Consider the following 15,843-nt stretch of genomic DNA (forward strand, 5'->3'; position numbering starts at 1 on the left):
CCCGCCAGGATCACCTTGGTCCTCCTCCTCTCTCCCATCCGATGACCTCGCCGGTGGCCAGATAAGTGGGGACCCACGAGGTGGTGGCGACGATGAAACACTAGAATAATGTTTGTCCGGCCTCTCATTACCTCATGGACATTCGATTCGGCGTTGATGAAGGGCCAATGAGAATTTGGTCCGTCAGATCTCTTGGTTTTAGATCCCAGTGGCCGTTGGTGTGTTTATCTAGAAACAATCAATTAGCTCTCTTCACGATTATTTCGACCTCTTCTTATGGTTTGTTCTATTGCAAGGTCTGGCGTCTCCAATTCTCTGATCTAACGGTGAAAGATGGTAAGCCTGTGTTCCTTGTAGGGTTCCTCCAGCCGATTTATTTTCAGTGGGTTCTAGATCTCGTTGTCAGCGACGAGAGGATTTTGTGGTCTTCAAAGCATTGTATGGCTAGGGAGATTGCAAGTGTCCCTTTCCGTTGGTGTCGTTGGTGTCTCTTCGTTGTGTTTTTTAATCTTTGATAAGCTAGAAACGATCAAAGGAAGAAGATGACTGGTTTTGATCTTCAATGCACTTTTATTTTTTAGAGCTCATTTTATATCAAGTTGTCTTTTGTACGAGCTATTGTTTTCGTTGATATATATCAGATATGAGACACCCTATCAAGTGTCTTTCTAAAAAGGACAGCTACTGTAGGTTCAAAAATGGGCACCGATACGAGTTTGGAAGGGGAATAAAACCCACCCTACGACGTCTACTTGCCATTTAAATCATGTTACATCGAATACTTAGAGCCTATTTAGGAGTATTAAACATATATTAATTATAAAACTAATTGCATAAGCCATGGTTAATTCGTCAGATGAACCCATTAAGCTTAATTAGTCAATGATTTGTCAATGTGATGCTATAGTAAACATGTGCTAATCATGGATTAATTAGACTTAATAGATTTGTCTCGCAAATTAGTCACGGCTTATGCAATTAGTTTTATAATTATCTCTTGTTCAGTCCTCCTAATTAGTATATACGATGTGACCCAGGTTAAACTAAGGCTATGTTTGGATCCACAGAACTGACTAATTTTTAATCCCCAAGTATCAAACAGATGGACTAATTGTTAGTTCATTAGTCATAGACTCGTTGGTAGTTCACTAGTTCACTTATAAGAGCTAATAAGGACATGTTTGGATTCAGAGAACTAACAACTAGTTGACTAATTATTAGTCCCTGAACATCAAACAAGTGGATTAATTTTGAGATAAATGCACCGTAGGTCCATTAACTTTTTGTGATGTGTCATTCAGGTCCATTAACTCTGAAAGTGCAGGTTTGAGTACATGAACTTTTAAGTTGTGTCATTTAGGTCCAAATCTGTCCGTTTAGGGATTAGATCCTACGTGGCAATGCATGACAGCAGCCACCATGTCCATAGGTCATGTGAGCAGCACGTGAGGACTCTTTGCCAATTATTTTTTTTTACCAATAGCCCCCTATGCTTTCCATTCCCTCACTCTTCACCCCCTTCCTCTCCCTTCCACCTCGATGACCTGCGTGGGCGAGTCGGACCACGCCTTGATCGGGCCCACGAGGCTGGCCAGGTTCACCGTCTCGTCCCCGTCGCCGTAGACCACCTCCTCGGGGTCCTCGTCGAAGCCGACGTCGCCGTACACGAGGCTCTCCACCGTGTGGACGCCGGTGCCCACCAGGCACGTGACGGGCACGCCGGGCTCCGGCAGGGCCTCGACGAGCGGGCGTATCTACGCGCGGTACGGCTCCACGCCTTCCTCGAAGCCAATGTCCCGGAAGAACCGTGTCATGTTCTTGGCGGAGTAGGAGCGGTTGTGGCTCCGTGACACCACCAGCGTGGTGTTGCCGAACACCTTCGGTGTCGGCAGCAGGCACAGGTTGCTTTCGGCGGTTCGCTGCTCGTCGCGGATGAGGGACGCGTCGACGAAGGGCACCCCGAGCGTGTTGCCGGAGGCAAAGGTGAGCATCTCCTGCACTGACCCACCCCACGGCGTGGAGAGCGTTACGAGGCGCCGCACGTGCGCCGCGCGCCACTACGGCGGGCTACGCTCCAGCAGCTGCAGCGCGAACAGGCCGCCCAGGCTGTGCGCCACCAGGATCGTGGGCCACCCGCCGTTGGCCACGCACGCCGACTCCACCAGCAGCCTGAGCCGCTGTAGGTACGCGCTGCCCACCTACGACAGGTGCCCCGGCCCGACCAACCCGTACCGGAAGTCGTACGGCGCACCGAACAGGCCACGGTCCTCCTCGTAGCCGGCCTTCTCCTCCAGCGTGGTATGTACCCCTTCAGGAGCCTGCACAGCACGCGTCAAAGTGTTCATCATCACGTCACGTCACGTCACCGACGCGTCAACTGTGCGAATGGGAAATGCTTATCGGAGTACTCCTACTTGATGTTGGGGTCGAGGTAGCGGAGGGTGGAGGTGGAGCCAAAGTCGGAGACCTTGGTCTCGACGCCGGGCGCGTTGCGGTAGTCGTCGGTATCGGCGTCGTAGGAGAGCGTCATCCGCTCGGCAAATCACCTGGTGAGCGGCGCGACCAGCACGGAGGGGTCGAACCAGAGGCGGAACCAGTCGCCGTGGCCGCGCACGAGTGGCCACACCCGGCACACCAGGCTGGACGGCTTGTAGTCCTCCATCAGCCGCGCCTCCAGCTGGTTGCTGCCCGCGCCCGGGATCAGCACCACCGGGTGCTGCTGCTGCTCCGCCACAGCGCCAGCCATCCCGGCGCCCGCCCTCGCCGCCGCCGACATGCACAAGGACGAGCTCAGCGACAGCATGACCACCATCGTGGTCGCCACTGCTGGCACATGGGCCAGCCAAAGGCGCCTCCCCATGTCCATGCTCCGACGCTTGGATTTTTGTCTCCGGCCTTTTTGCTTTTGGATCAAGTGGTCACTGCTCTTGTAACTTGTTGTGTGGTGACGATGGTGCTCTCGGAGCCTACTGACTGGCGACGCTACTTGGATCCCTTGAGGCCGCTCAAGAAGGCCCATATGAGGGAGTGGTGACGGTAGTGGTTACATCGTCCTTGCAGCAGTGGGTAGGCAGGCACGCATCTAATCAGAGCATGCACGTCAGAATCCAGCTCGTGTCAGAGTAATTATACCGTGGTTATGTGAGGACAGCGACTAATTCAATGCCCCTGTACCATCACCTGTACGCGGTGCGTGTAGACTTGGAGGGCCCTGCTGTCGCCGGGTCTAGGGCGCGAGGCTATCGCCTGTCGATCACGCGATCCCGGCGGTTGGGAAGCGTGTACCGGAGCACGAACTGGCTGCCTTTGCTCGTCGGACATGATCGGGGCGGCGGACGCGTGCCGTGTACGTACGTGTGCTTTGCATATAATTGCATCAATCATCGTCGCACGGACGACGGATCCAGCGGAGAGAGAGAGAGGAAGGGGGTGAAGAGTGAGGGAATGGAAAGCATAAGGGGCTATCAGCAAAAAAAAAAAAATGATTGGCAAAGGGCTCTCACGTGCTGCTCACATGACCTATGGACACGGTGGCTGCTGTCATGCATTGCCACGTAGGATCTAATCCCTAAACGAACAGATTTGGATCTAAATAGCACAACTTAAAAGTTCATGTACTCAAACCTGTACTTTTAGAGTTAATGGACCTGAATGACACAACACAAAAAGTTGATGGACCTATAGTGCATTTATCTCATTAATTTTTAATCCACTAGTCATGTACTAGGTATTAATTCACTAGTCAACTTAGGGCGTCCCCAATGGTTCATAAATAGTTAGTTTAGAAATAATTTTATTGGCTATCAAGGAGATGGAGCAAATAGCTAGCAACTGTAAATAACTAGTCTAACATGATCTCCCAGAAACAACTCTCTCACAGCTCACATAAGCCTCCACTATATTGTTCTTTTTTATTATTATTTCTAAGTCTCATCTAGCCCGCTATTTACAAGTTGTGCCTGATAAGCGCTAATAGGACTAGTTGTTAATCTAGTGCATCCAAATGAAACTGGTTTGTTAGGTGGTATTTGGATTCAGTGACTAAAATTTAGGAGGTATGTCGGGAGGATGTTGTATGGGGTGTTTGATACTAATAAAAAAATAAATTACATAATCCACCAGTACTCCACGAGACGAATTTTTTAAACCTAATTAATATGTCATTAGCACGTGTTACTGTAGCACACCATTGTCAAATCATGGCCTAATTAGGCTTAAAAAATTCGTCTCGTAAATTAGTCGCAAACTATGCAATTATTTTCGTAATTAGTCTATATTTAATACTTCATGTATATATTCAAATATTCGATGGGACAACGACTAAAATTTAGGATGAGCTACCAAACATCACCTTAGTCTAGTCCATCAAAAAAACAGAGTTACAGTTGCAACTTATAACAGAGCCAGATCCTTCACTGGCACTGGCCCAGCCGGGCAGCCCGGGGCAACACATTTTGTCGCAGGTCTGCACCACTGTGCCATGGATATGCGGATATCGTTCGTAGCCCTGGCGCCCTCGATCTTAAAAATCTGAAGGACTGGCACATTTGCATGCATTGCCGTCTGCACAGCCACTGGTAACGGGTTCACATGTAGGGATGGATTCTGATAGAATCAATACGTACGGATAGCATTATATTATATACCATATTTTAATTCAAATACGGATATAAATACAAATATTATAGATATGAATATGAAACGGTGTCTCAAATTTGAATTCTAAATCTTGGCGATAACGTATATCTATTTACTTGTCAAAAAATTTAGTAGAACAAGATTGTTATGTAGATAAATTATTGTCGGGTTTCGATATTATGTATACCCGAAATTATCTCATGTTCAGTCCTCCTAATTAATATATACGATGTGACCCGGGTTAAACTAAGGCTATGTTTGGATCCATAGAACTAACAACTAGTTGACTAATTTTTAATCCCTAAGTATCAAACAGACAGACTAATTGTTAGTTTATTAGTCATGGACTGGTTGTTAATTCACTGGTTCACTTATAGGAGCTAATAAGGACATGTTTGTATTCAGAAAATTAATAACTAGTTGACTAATTGTTAGTCTCTAAACATCCAAACAGGTGGACTAATTATTAATCCACTAGGCATATACTAGTTGTTAGTTCACTAGTCTATTTAGGACGTCCCCAATGATTCATAAATAGTTAGTTTAGGAAGAATTTTATTGGCTATCAAGGAGAAGGATCAAATAGCTAACAACTCACAAATAGTTAGTCTAGCATGATTTCACAGAAACAACTCTTTCACAGCTCACATAAGCCTCCACTACATTGTTCTTTTTTATTATTATTATTTCTAAGTCTCATCTTAACTAGTTATTTGCAAGTTATGATGACGCCCTGATAAGAGCTAATAGAACTAGTTTTTAGTCTAGTCTATCCAAACAAGACAGTTTGTTAGTCATAGTCCATCAAACAGAGTTACAGTCGCAACTTATAACAGAGCCAGATCTAGGTGCTTCACTGGCACTGGCCCAGCCGGGCAGCCCGGGGCGACACATTTTGTCGCACGTCTGCACCACTGTGCCATGGATATGCGGCTATCATTCGTAGCCCTGGCGCCCTCGATCTTAAAAATCTGAAGGACTGGCACATTTGCATGCATTGCCGTCTGCACAGCCACCGGTAACGGGTTCACACGTAGGGATGGATTCTGATACGTTCGTTGGTTTTATCCAACCCAAACTAGTTAGATAATAGTGTTTTTCTCTCATAATAAATCAGCACCAGCTAATCCGAATCAGTCTAGAAACCAATCAGCGAACAGGGTGACTGATAGCATTATATTATATACCATATTTTAATTCAAATAGGGATATAAAAACAAATATTATAGATATGAATATGAAACGGTGCCTCAAATTTGAATTCTAAGTCTTGGCGATAACGTATATCTATTTACTTGTCAAAAAATTTAGTAGAACAAGATTGTTACGTAGATAGAGTATCGTTGGGTATCGATATTAGGGATACACGGAGGAAGGAAGTTAACGGCCACGAAACTTAATTCGCTCGGATAGTCCAATACGTATTTAAGGTCTTGCCCGACCCCGAGGGAGGGTGCGGGCTCTGTCTCGCCCAACCCCAAGGGCGCGGGCCCCATCTTGTCAGACCCCTCATGCGTAGGCTCCGTCTCGCTCGACGGAGATCTATACCGCCTCCAACCACTACGGGTCTAAGAGTACGACCCCAGGGTCAAATTTCTGATACCAGGAGGGAAGCGGGCACGTCTCGACATGACCCATGGCCACGACAGACCATACCTGGGGGCTCACGTCACCAAAAGTGTTGGGCGTACCGGCGCTGTGCTACCTAATCCCCGTACGACTTCTAAAAGGAGTACATGTTAACCACGCCGCCCACCGGAACGGAGTGGAGCGCCGCGACCGGCTGACGACGCCTGCGTATAGCGCCAGTGACCAATAGGGCCACGATGTGGAGCTTTCCCGTCATCATCTACAGGCCCGACGGGACCTGCATAAAGGAGATGAAGGACGCCGCGACCCTGTAGGCCTTCTTCTTCCTCGCTTTTCTCTTTTTCTCTCTCTTTTCTCTCTCTGTAACCTACGCCTTTCCCTTTACCTATAAAAGGGAAAGCAGGACGCCCCATAAACGAGGGAGGCACAAGCACACGGCTGAACGAGCTCGACAAGACTCAACTCCGTTCGATCTTTTCACCAGAGACTTGAGAGCTTCTCGCTCTCTCGCCTATCTATAACCCCTGCTATAGACAATGTCGGTAACACGAGCCGCAGCAGACTAGACGTAGGGACGTTCTGCCCGAACCAGTATAATCCTTGTGTCCTTCGAGCACACCATCCGGGCCAGATGCGCAGATACAAATTTACTAGCCAATGGTTTGAAACACCGACAAGTATGATGTGTAGATAACGACAACTCATAAAATAACATATATAATAAAAAATGAAATAATTAAATATTTTAAAGCTACAAATAATACTCCCACCGTTCCAAAAAGAATAACGCTATGGGATGCTTGCTGGTCAAATTTTCTCAAGTTTACCTCGCTTTATAGAAAAGTAACAATATTTGTATCACTAAATAAATTTATTATGAAAACATACTCTGTGATTTATGTAATGATACTAGTTATGCATTATAAATATTAATATTATTTTATATATAATTGGTCAAAGTTAAAAATGTTTGACTTCTCGAAAAAGTGAGAATGACATTGTTGGGTATCAATATTAGGGATGTCCAAAGTAAGGAAGTTAGCGTCCACGCTGACTTCCCCGGATGGAGCAAGACGTATTAAAAAGTCTCGCCCGACCTCGAGGCCGCGGGGGTCTCGCCCAAGGCCATGGGCTCTGTCTCACCCGACCCCGGGGCCACGGGCTCCGTCTCGCCCGACCCCTTGGGTTTGTGCTCTGTCTTTCCCGACCCCAGGGCCATGGGCTCCGTCTCGCCCGATGGGAACCCATACCGCTGCCAACTACTCCAGGTCCAAGCGTATGGGTCTGGATCAAAACTCTGACAAAGGAAGAGAACTAGCATGACTCGATGTAACCCGTGGCCATGACGGCCATACCTGAGGATTCACATCAAGAACAGCGTCGGGCGTGCTGGTGCTGTTTTGCCTAACCCTCGTATGAACGCTGACTGGCGCGTTAGTTCACCATGACGTTCGCTAGACGGAATGGAACGCCATGACCGGCAGATGACGCATGCGCATGGCACCAGCGACAAACAGGGCCATGATGTGGAGCCATTCGTCGCTGGCGTCGTCCCTGTTGACATAAATAGGATCGACGAGACCCGCGTGAAGGAGGAGAAGGACCCGGCGATCCTAGAAACCTTCTTCCCCCTCTTTCTCTCTCGTTCTTCTCCTCTTCCTCCATTGTAACCCACGCTTTCCCTTCGCCTATAAAAGGGGAAGCAGGGCGCCTCATGAAGGGGGATCCAGAGCCGCATGAAGCCAGATCACGAGATAAACACACAAGAGCACAACACGAGCACACGACTGAGCAGCGATCGAGCTCTTAGCACCCGTTCACTCCTTCCACCAAAGACTTGGGATCCTTTCCCTCTCTCGCCCATTTGTAACCCCTACTGCAAATCAAGTGCCGGTAACACGAGCAGCAGCAAACTAGACGTAGGGACGTTCTGCCTGAACCAGTATAAACCATTACGTCCTCCAAACATACCATCCGAGCCAGATGCACAAATACAAATTTACTCGTCGGTGGTCCAAAAACACCGACAGTTGGCGTGCCAGGTAGGAGCTTTTTTGCGTGTCTCGACATCCACATCAGGTCTTGGATGGCTATTCACGGCGTCAGCTAGGTCCTAGGCGTGCACGTGCGCTTCAGGAACCTAGACTTCATCGTCATGATGGAGGGAGAGTTGGCGTAGGCTCCTACTACCGTCCAACCTCTCCATTCCGCTAGCCTCGATGAGATCATCGAGGCGCTTGAGGAGCTGCAGCTGCACGCACTAGAGGCCCATGCCCCCGGGAGCGACCAGTTCCTTGGCTTCGATTCTAGGAGGCTAGATCCTAGGAGGACCTGGGTCGTCTCACCTTCCCTTTCACCAATGTCATGACACAGCTTGTCGGAGGAGAGCCGCTCTCCCCGGAATACCTCATCCGGAGCGCCCCGACATCGCTACCGTTCAGTCTCCACAATGTCGTAGAGATCGTTGGCCATCGTGTGGCACAACGCACACCCCCGTCCCATTCGTAGGGATGACCGAATATGTCGTAGAGTCTTTCCACGACCTCCTCGTGGGAGAATCGAAGTCGCCCTCTAACTCTGACTCCAACAGGGGGAGCCATCACCCCTCTCGTGAATGTTTCACAACAGGTACTCCCAAGGGATATGTCGAAAGCATCAATGAGGGAGATGCTACCCCAACGAACGATCTCGACGACGAGGTTGAGGGGGATTCAGGGATCCCACCTCGCCTATGGGTAGAGCAACTGAAGGCCTAGCACCAAGAGCTCGAGGAAGCACGACTCCAGCTCGAGTAGGAACACGTGGAGCTCAAGCGAGAGATCGAGCACCACAGAGACGGTGGTTGTGCACGTGCCATGGCCCACAACATAAACTGGAGGATCATCGAGGACGACGAATCCCTCCCACACTTTGCCTAGGCAAGCCAGAACATCACTACTGCGGTGACCTTGCTCAGGGGGCTTTTGGGGCCCACGACACTCGAGGATCGTCGGGCCCATCACGAGATTCGCACGCTACTTGAGCCTGCGGTGGCATAGCAGGCCGAGAGCTCGTTGTCCCGACAACACAAACTCGACGCCAACCAGCACACGCTCTTAGAGTGACCCGACAAGGATGTGTCAGTCCACCAGACAAGGCAAGGCGGTAGGCCACATGCCATGGTCTCGGTGCATGAACGTCTCGGCCTCCACCATGACGTGCGTGACACCCTCGATGCCCATAGGCATACCCACGGCGATGCGAGGCAGGAGGCTAGCTATGGCTGGCGGACGCTAGGACAGCGGCGAGTGTACTAGAACCAACCAATTTATAAGAGCACAAGTACAATGGTAGCCCGCAAGTGGTCGCTCTGTCATACTTGAACCCATATAAACCCGGTAGTCCGTCGAGTACCACGAAGGGTCTCGATTAACCATTAACATACAACCAAGAACGTACATGATTCAACATACATGTCATACATTACATCAGGTTCACAAATATAGTTCATTCATTAGAGTATGAATTAAGGTTATTACAAACCAAGTTCGAGTAAAATAGTAGCGGAAGCAAATTAAAGTTTGAAACTATCATCTACCATCAAAGTTCAAATACAGTGCCAACTCATGATCACACTCCCCAAAAGTATATAAGAGGGATTAATAAGAGATGCCTGCCTAGGGCTTACTCCTCGTCCACGGTGGGACAGAAGCAGTTCTTGCAATAGCTGTGATAAACTGTACCATCTGCAATAATGGGAATAAAACCCTGAGTACGAGAAGAAACTCAGCTAGACTTACCCATCATAAACCAAAAATAAGGTGACTCCAAGGATTATGCAAGACTTTATAAGTGGAGGTAGCTTGACAACATTTTGCATAAAAAGCGACTAATTCAGTTATACAATTATAATTCGATCATCAAGTTAATTATATCTATTCATCTCTAGATTAGCAACTAACCTATGCCAAACATGTGGTATATCATTTAGTAGCATACAATAGCAACCATAGCTGGTGCAGTAATTCCATGTTCATCCGAACCATCACATTCTATAACACAGTTACTGCAATATTGGGACTAGCCAAGTTTCTCACTGTCCGAGAGAGACGACAATACGAATCAAATTCAACCAGCTAGGAATTTATTCCTAACACAAACCCAGGCAGACCAGATCAACGGTCACCTTAGGTCACCTTTGGTACAACTCAGGTACACATTTCATGGGTTCGACTGGCGTCACACAATTAGGGACAACTAGCTGTCAGGACGATTAGGACTACCCCACCCTTGGGCTCACGTCTAGCTTCACGCACATCCTTACTACCATCTAGAGTGCGCACTTTTATAGAACAAGGCCCGACCTGAGTTGAACTACTCGGCTTCACGATTGGAATGAGTTATCCAGCCAGCTAAGTGATAGGCATGCGTTCAATCTTGTTAGAAGTGCCAACAATGGTACGGTCCTTAACCGGCACAAACAGAATCACATGAGTCAACCCACACAAAGACTCTACTCGGCCTCCATTTCTATTTCCTCAAGGTTCTTTTCCACACTAGCAAATATTGCCAACCGTGCTTCAGTATCCACCTATGTCTCGCAGATGATCGGAAATCACCCGAGTTCTACCGGTTTAAGCATGGCTAAGCATATATTCGATCTTGGACCTACACATGATTAAAGGTATATGTAATTGGACATGGTAGTTCTATGCATCAAGGGTTTCCAATCAACTCTTATAACCTAATGCATCAAACATAAAGGACTCAAGTGATATTTTGTAAAACATGAGAGACTTAGAATGTTCTAGAGCTTGCCTTTGAGGAAAGAGGTTGGCCGGTGATCCGGGCACTCAATGAGATCCTCAAGAGTTTGCTCCTCTTCTCTTGGAGCTGTGGCCTAAGGCATCTCCTGCTGATCCTCTTCCTCTTCTTCGTTGAACTCCAACAGAGTTATTTCTTCGAACGATCCTATATGCATGAGTATGAAATAAGATATCACGATTGCATATGTGGTGACATGTATAATATGATATGATGTGATGAGTGCATCCTCCCAAGTGTTTTCAATAGCTTTGCATCAAGTAATAACAATTTGCATCTTATTTTACTGAGTAGGTGCTTATCTCTTCTCTAGTAATTTAAGCAAACACTTATGTAAATTGTTTTCTAGACTACAAGATAGTAGCACTTGTTTTAACCATAACTAGAGTTATACACATCAAAATAATATGATTGTGGTCATTCTGGAAAGCTTATAAAATTTCCTACAACTTTCTTTTAATCATCTTAATGTGATTCAGCAGTTATCTTGGTCAAACAAATCAATTCTACAGATCGGTCTAGAGAGTAAGCATTTCTGGCAGTAGATTTCTAACCGCCATAATTCTCAAACCATAATGCCTATGACTATGAAAATTTAACACAATGTAGATAAGTAAGTTATCTACAACTTTGTTATTAACCATATTTATAGAAAAGATTATTATCATCACAACCAAACTATACATGCAGCCATCTAGTTGAATTATAAAGCAATAATTAACTAGTTGCATACAACCAATTGTTTTTAAGCCTAACTAATAACATCAACATATCATATGCATCACAAGCACCATAGAAAACACCATGGTTGAACATAACTAAATTATTTATATTTATTTATTAACTTCTTTAGATAATAAGGTGATTTAAAGGATAAATATGTCCATTACTTAATAAATTTTGACATAATTATAGTAGCCTACAAATGACCTCAATAGTCTACTGTACAAATTTCATGCAATTTGGATAAGTACAACTACCTCTACAAAAATAACAAGTTACATAGGCTTATTTTAGCAAAAACAGTTTAGCATAGTGAATAGTGTCAAGCAACAGATTTAATATTTTTCTTACATTCCTCCAATCATAACAATACTGTATAAAAATTTGCATGATCATATGTTATGTATTTTTACCCCAATTAATTTCAGTAGAAACTAGCAATTAATTAGGATTAAATAGGAAGACCATAACCAAAGTATGCTTACTATAGGTTTAGTATTCTTCCTAGCTAGAGCATGTCAACACAAGACCAACAAAATTAGAATCACAATTTTATCACCTTCCTAGCTCAAGTTATGTATTTTACAAGATAGAAACCATTTAAAAAGCATTTATCTAGCTGCATTTTATTCTCCTAGAAAAATACCAGAAATAATGCATATCATATTTTTATCAAATACTACACTTCATGAGGAATCCAAAAAAAATTTCACCAAAATTGGACACTCCTAGCTCTAGATATGAATTTTTGAAACATGCATTCAAATCTGTAAAATAAATCCAGAAAATCACATCATCACATAGACTGACAGTTGGGGCCCACGGTCAACGGGGACCCACTTGTCAGCGAGACCAAAACAGGAGACGGCGTTGACCGGTGAGAACTCACCGACAGTGAGGTCTCCGGTGGTAGCGTCTTCACCACTACACTTATCTCACCCACGCGCATCGACTGGTAGGCTTAGTTAGCTCGGTGGCTCGTCAGAGCAAGCTCAACGGCGGCCATGGAGGATGATGGAGGTCTGGCGGTGGTACGTCGGCCATCTCTAGCTATGGCACACTCAGGCAAGGATAGCTACTTCATCCTGGTGACCTAGCAAAGCACACGGTGCAGGTGAGGGTTTTAGGTGGCGTCGGTGAGCTTAGCCGCGTGCATGGCCGTGCGGCGGCGCACGGAGCACAGCGGTGCTCTCACTGTAATGGCTAAACGGCAGCAAAAGGTGGGTCTCCGTCATGCCACTAACTATGTCTATGGTTACTTGACCTAAGGCACGAGAGAAAGGAGGGAGATGGTGAACCAACTCGGTGGCGGCGAGCTTGAGTGCCACGGCGGCCATGGCGGACGCGGGCGGAGCGGTGACTCGTTTCGGCGCCGTCAAGCGGTGGTGTCATTCCTAGCTCTGGCCTAAGCATCTAGACTCTAGTGTGGTGCTGGACCAGAGGAGATGGAGGCATGTGGTGCGGTGGAACGGTCGGGCCACGATGAGCTACGAGCGCGGCAGCGCTCCAGTGACGACAACAGCTATGGTGAGGCGAAATGCTGTTGTACCTAGGGTCGGTAGGTGGTGCTGGTCACTCAAGGAGGTGGAGGTGATGGCCGAGTCAAATCAGCTGGCGAGGCTATGTCAGCGGCGAGCGGCTATGGCGGAGCTACGGCGGTGCTACAACGAGCTTGGTGCTGCGCTTGGAGAGGCAGAGCGAGAGGGAGAAGGTGAGGGCGGGTGAGTGGAGTGAGCGGCGAGTGCGCGACGTTTATGCGCCTGTGCTGGCTTGATTGGCTAGGCCAACGTCGGCATGCTGCCGCCACGCAGCGGCCACGTGATTGAGACGCCGCCATCGACTATTGACAGCGCCACTTCAACCCCATGTAACTCATAATCCGTTCATCCATTGCAAAAACTCCATTAACAAAAATTGTAGAGCTACATGTCATCTACAACTTTGCTTTAAGAACTATCATCTAATTCTCACTGGTTAACAAACTACATTGCTTCAAAGTGAGGTACTTTGAAACTAAAAACTGTTTCAACACTTAGAATTTTTTTGCAAGTCTCAAAACATCATTTTGTTGATATTTGTGAGCTATTTTTGAGCATGCTATGCCCAGAATTAGACCTTGACCCAAAAATAAAAGTTGTTACCCTAGTCAAGTACTACAACTTTTATTTAGGTCACACAACCATGCAAACACTCTAAGCTACTGTTCAACTTTGGTCAAGCTAGCATATTGAAAATGGCATTTCAAATGAAACCAACACTCAGAAGCAAAATTGGCCTAGGTCATGGTTCCAAACATTGTTCCATTTACCATCCTAGATGTGTCTAAGGTGTTTTCATGACCTCACAACCATCTCATACATTGGTCATACATGATTGCAAGCATAAACATATATATAAATCAACATTTCATGTGACAATGTATAAGAATGAGATAAAATTTCATATGCTCATGTTCATGAATGTTGGGATGATGCTTGTGCTCATGAAATGCAGATGCCAAATGCAATGCTTAATATAGGGGTGTTACAACCCCTCCCCCATATAGAAATCTTGTCCTGAGATTTGTAAGACCTACCATTCTTTGTAAAAGGCGAGATAAACCTCACGTAAGTAATCCTCCCGTTAGCACGTGGCATCTTGTTCATTGTGGTTATTTCACACCACTTTGTAGAACTTAATGCCCTTGCTTCGTGTTACTCTTTTCATCTCTTCTAACACTCGGATTGGTTTCTCTTCATAGGTCAAATTCGATTGAAGCTTTGAAAGGATCAAGATGCCCAAGAGGCGAGGGTGAATTGGGCTAATTCTAAAATTCTTTACAATAATTAAACCCTATGGTTAGCCCACTTCACCCCTTGTGCCTAGAAAGTGTTTCTATTGTTCTACCGCACAAAAGTTTAGCAACCTAAGTTCCAATCCTACTCTAGCATGACAATTCTATGAATGTAAAGATAAGAATTGAATTGCTCAAAGTAAAGAGAGAAGGAGGAACACGGTGATATTTTGCCAAGGTATCAGAGAGTCGCCACTCCCCACTAGTCCTCATTGGAGCACCCACACAAGGGTGTAGCTCCCCCTTGATCCGTGCAAGGATCAAGTGCTCTCTACGGGTTGATTCTTCGACACTCCATCGCGGTGAATCACCCACAACCGCTCACAACTTGAGTTGGGTCATCCACAAGCTCCACCGAATGATCACCAAGCTCCCAATCACCACCAAGCCATCTAGGTGATGGCGATCAAGAGTAACAAGCACGAACTCTCACTTGACCATGACAAGCCTAATGAGAAGGTTGGATGCACACTTTGCTACTATTGCTTTCACTAATAAGGTCTCTCTTAGATTCTCAAATCTCAATCACCTCACTAGGACCTTGCTCTTCTTGGCACTCTCAAGGGTGTTTCTCAGCTATTGGAATGAGCAAAAGTGATCCCTCAAGTGAATAGAGGAAGTATTTATACACCCTCATTCAAAACGAATCGTTATGTGCCACTGTGGGTTGACCGGACGCTCCGGTCAGTTCTCCCCGCCACCGAGCAGTTAAGTTGTGACTGGACATGTCCGGTCACAAAAACTATCCTCTAGAACCTTACTAATGTTGATCGGACGCTGGAACCCAGCGTCCGATCACTTTGCTGCTCAGCGTGCGGTCAGTAGCCGGAACATGACCAACGTCCAGTCAGCACTGACCGGACGCGTCCGATCAGGATTCTCCCTCTCTAAGACCTTACTAGAGTTGACCAAACATTGGCACCCAGCGTTTGGTCGCTTTTCACTTAGCGTCCGGTCGCATCTGGACAACTTCACCTTGATCAAATGAACTGACCGGACTCTATGCCAGCGTCCGGTCACACCAAAACCAGCATCCGGTCAACATTTGACCCTCTATTCACTTCCAACTCGTAATCATATGTGAATGAAGTTTGCTTTAATTGATCTAAGGGCTATTTAGGAGCTACCTAGTGCTAGTTTTGATAAGTGTGCACCACACCTAACCCACTAGACTCACCTAGGTTAAGCTACCCATCCATACCCCCCTTAATAGTATGGACAAAGGAAAAATAAAGTCCTAACCTACTCTAAGTGTC

The 15,843-nt window shown here is 46.4% G+C and overlaps 1 pseudogene; it reads right to left on the bottom strand.

Annotated features, from left to right (window-relative positions):
• Window positions 1–1,256: 1,256 nt before the first annotated feature.
• Window positions 1,257–2,975, bottom strand: LOC136546622 (lecithin-cholesterol acyltransferase-like 1; annotated as a pseudogene).
• Between the last annotated feature and the right edge of the window lie 12,868 nt (window positions 2,976–15,843).

This window comes from Miscanthus floridulus, chromosome 3 (assembly GCF_019320115.1).
Source record: "Miscanthus floridulus cultivar M001 chromosome 3, ASM1932011v1, whole genome shotgun sequence".
NCBI lineage: Eukaryota > Viridiplantae > Streptophyta > Magnoliopsida > Poales > Poaceae > Miscanthus > Miscanthus floridulus.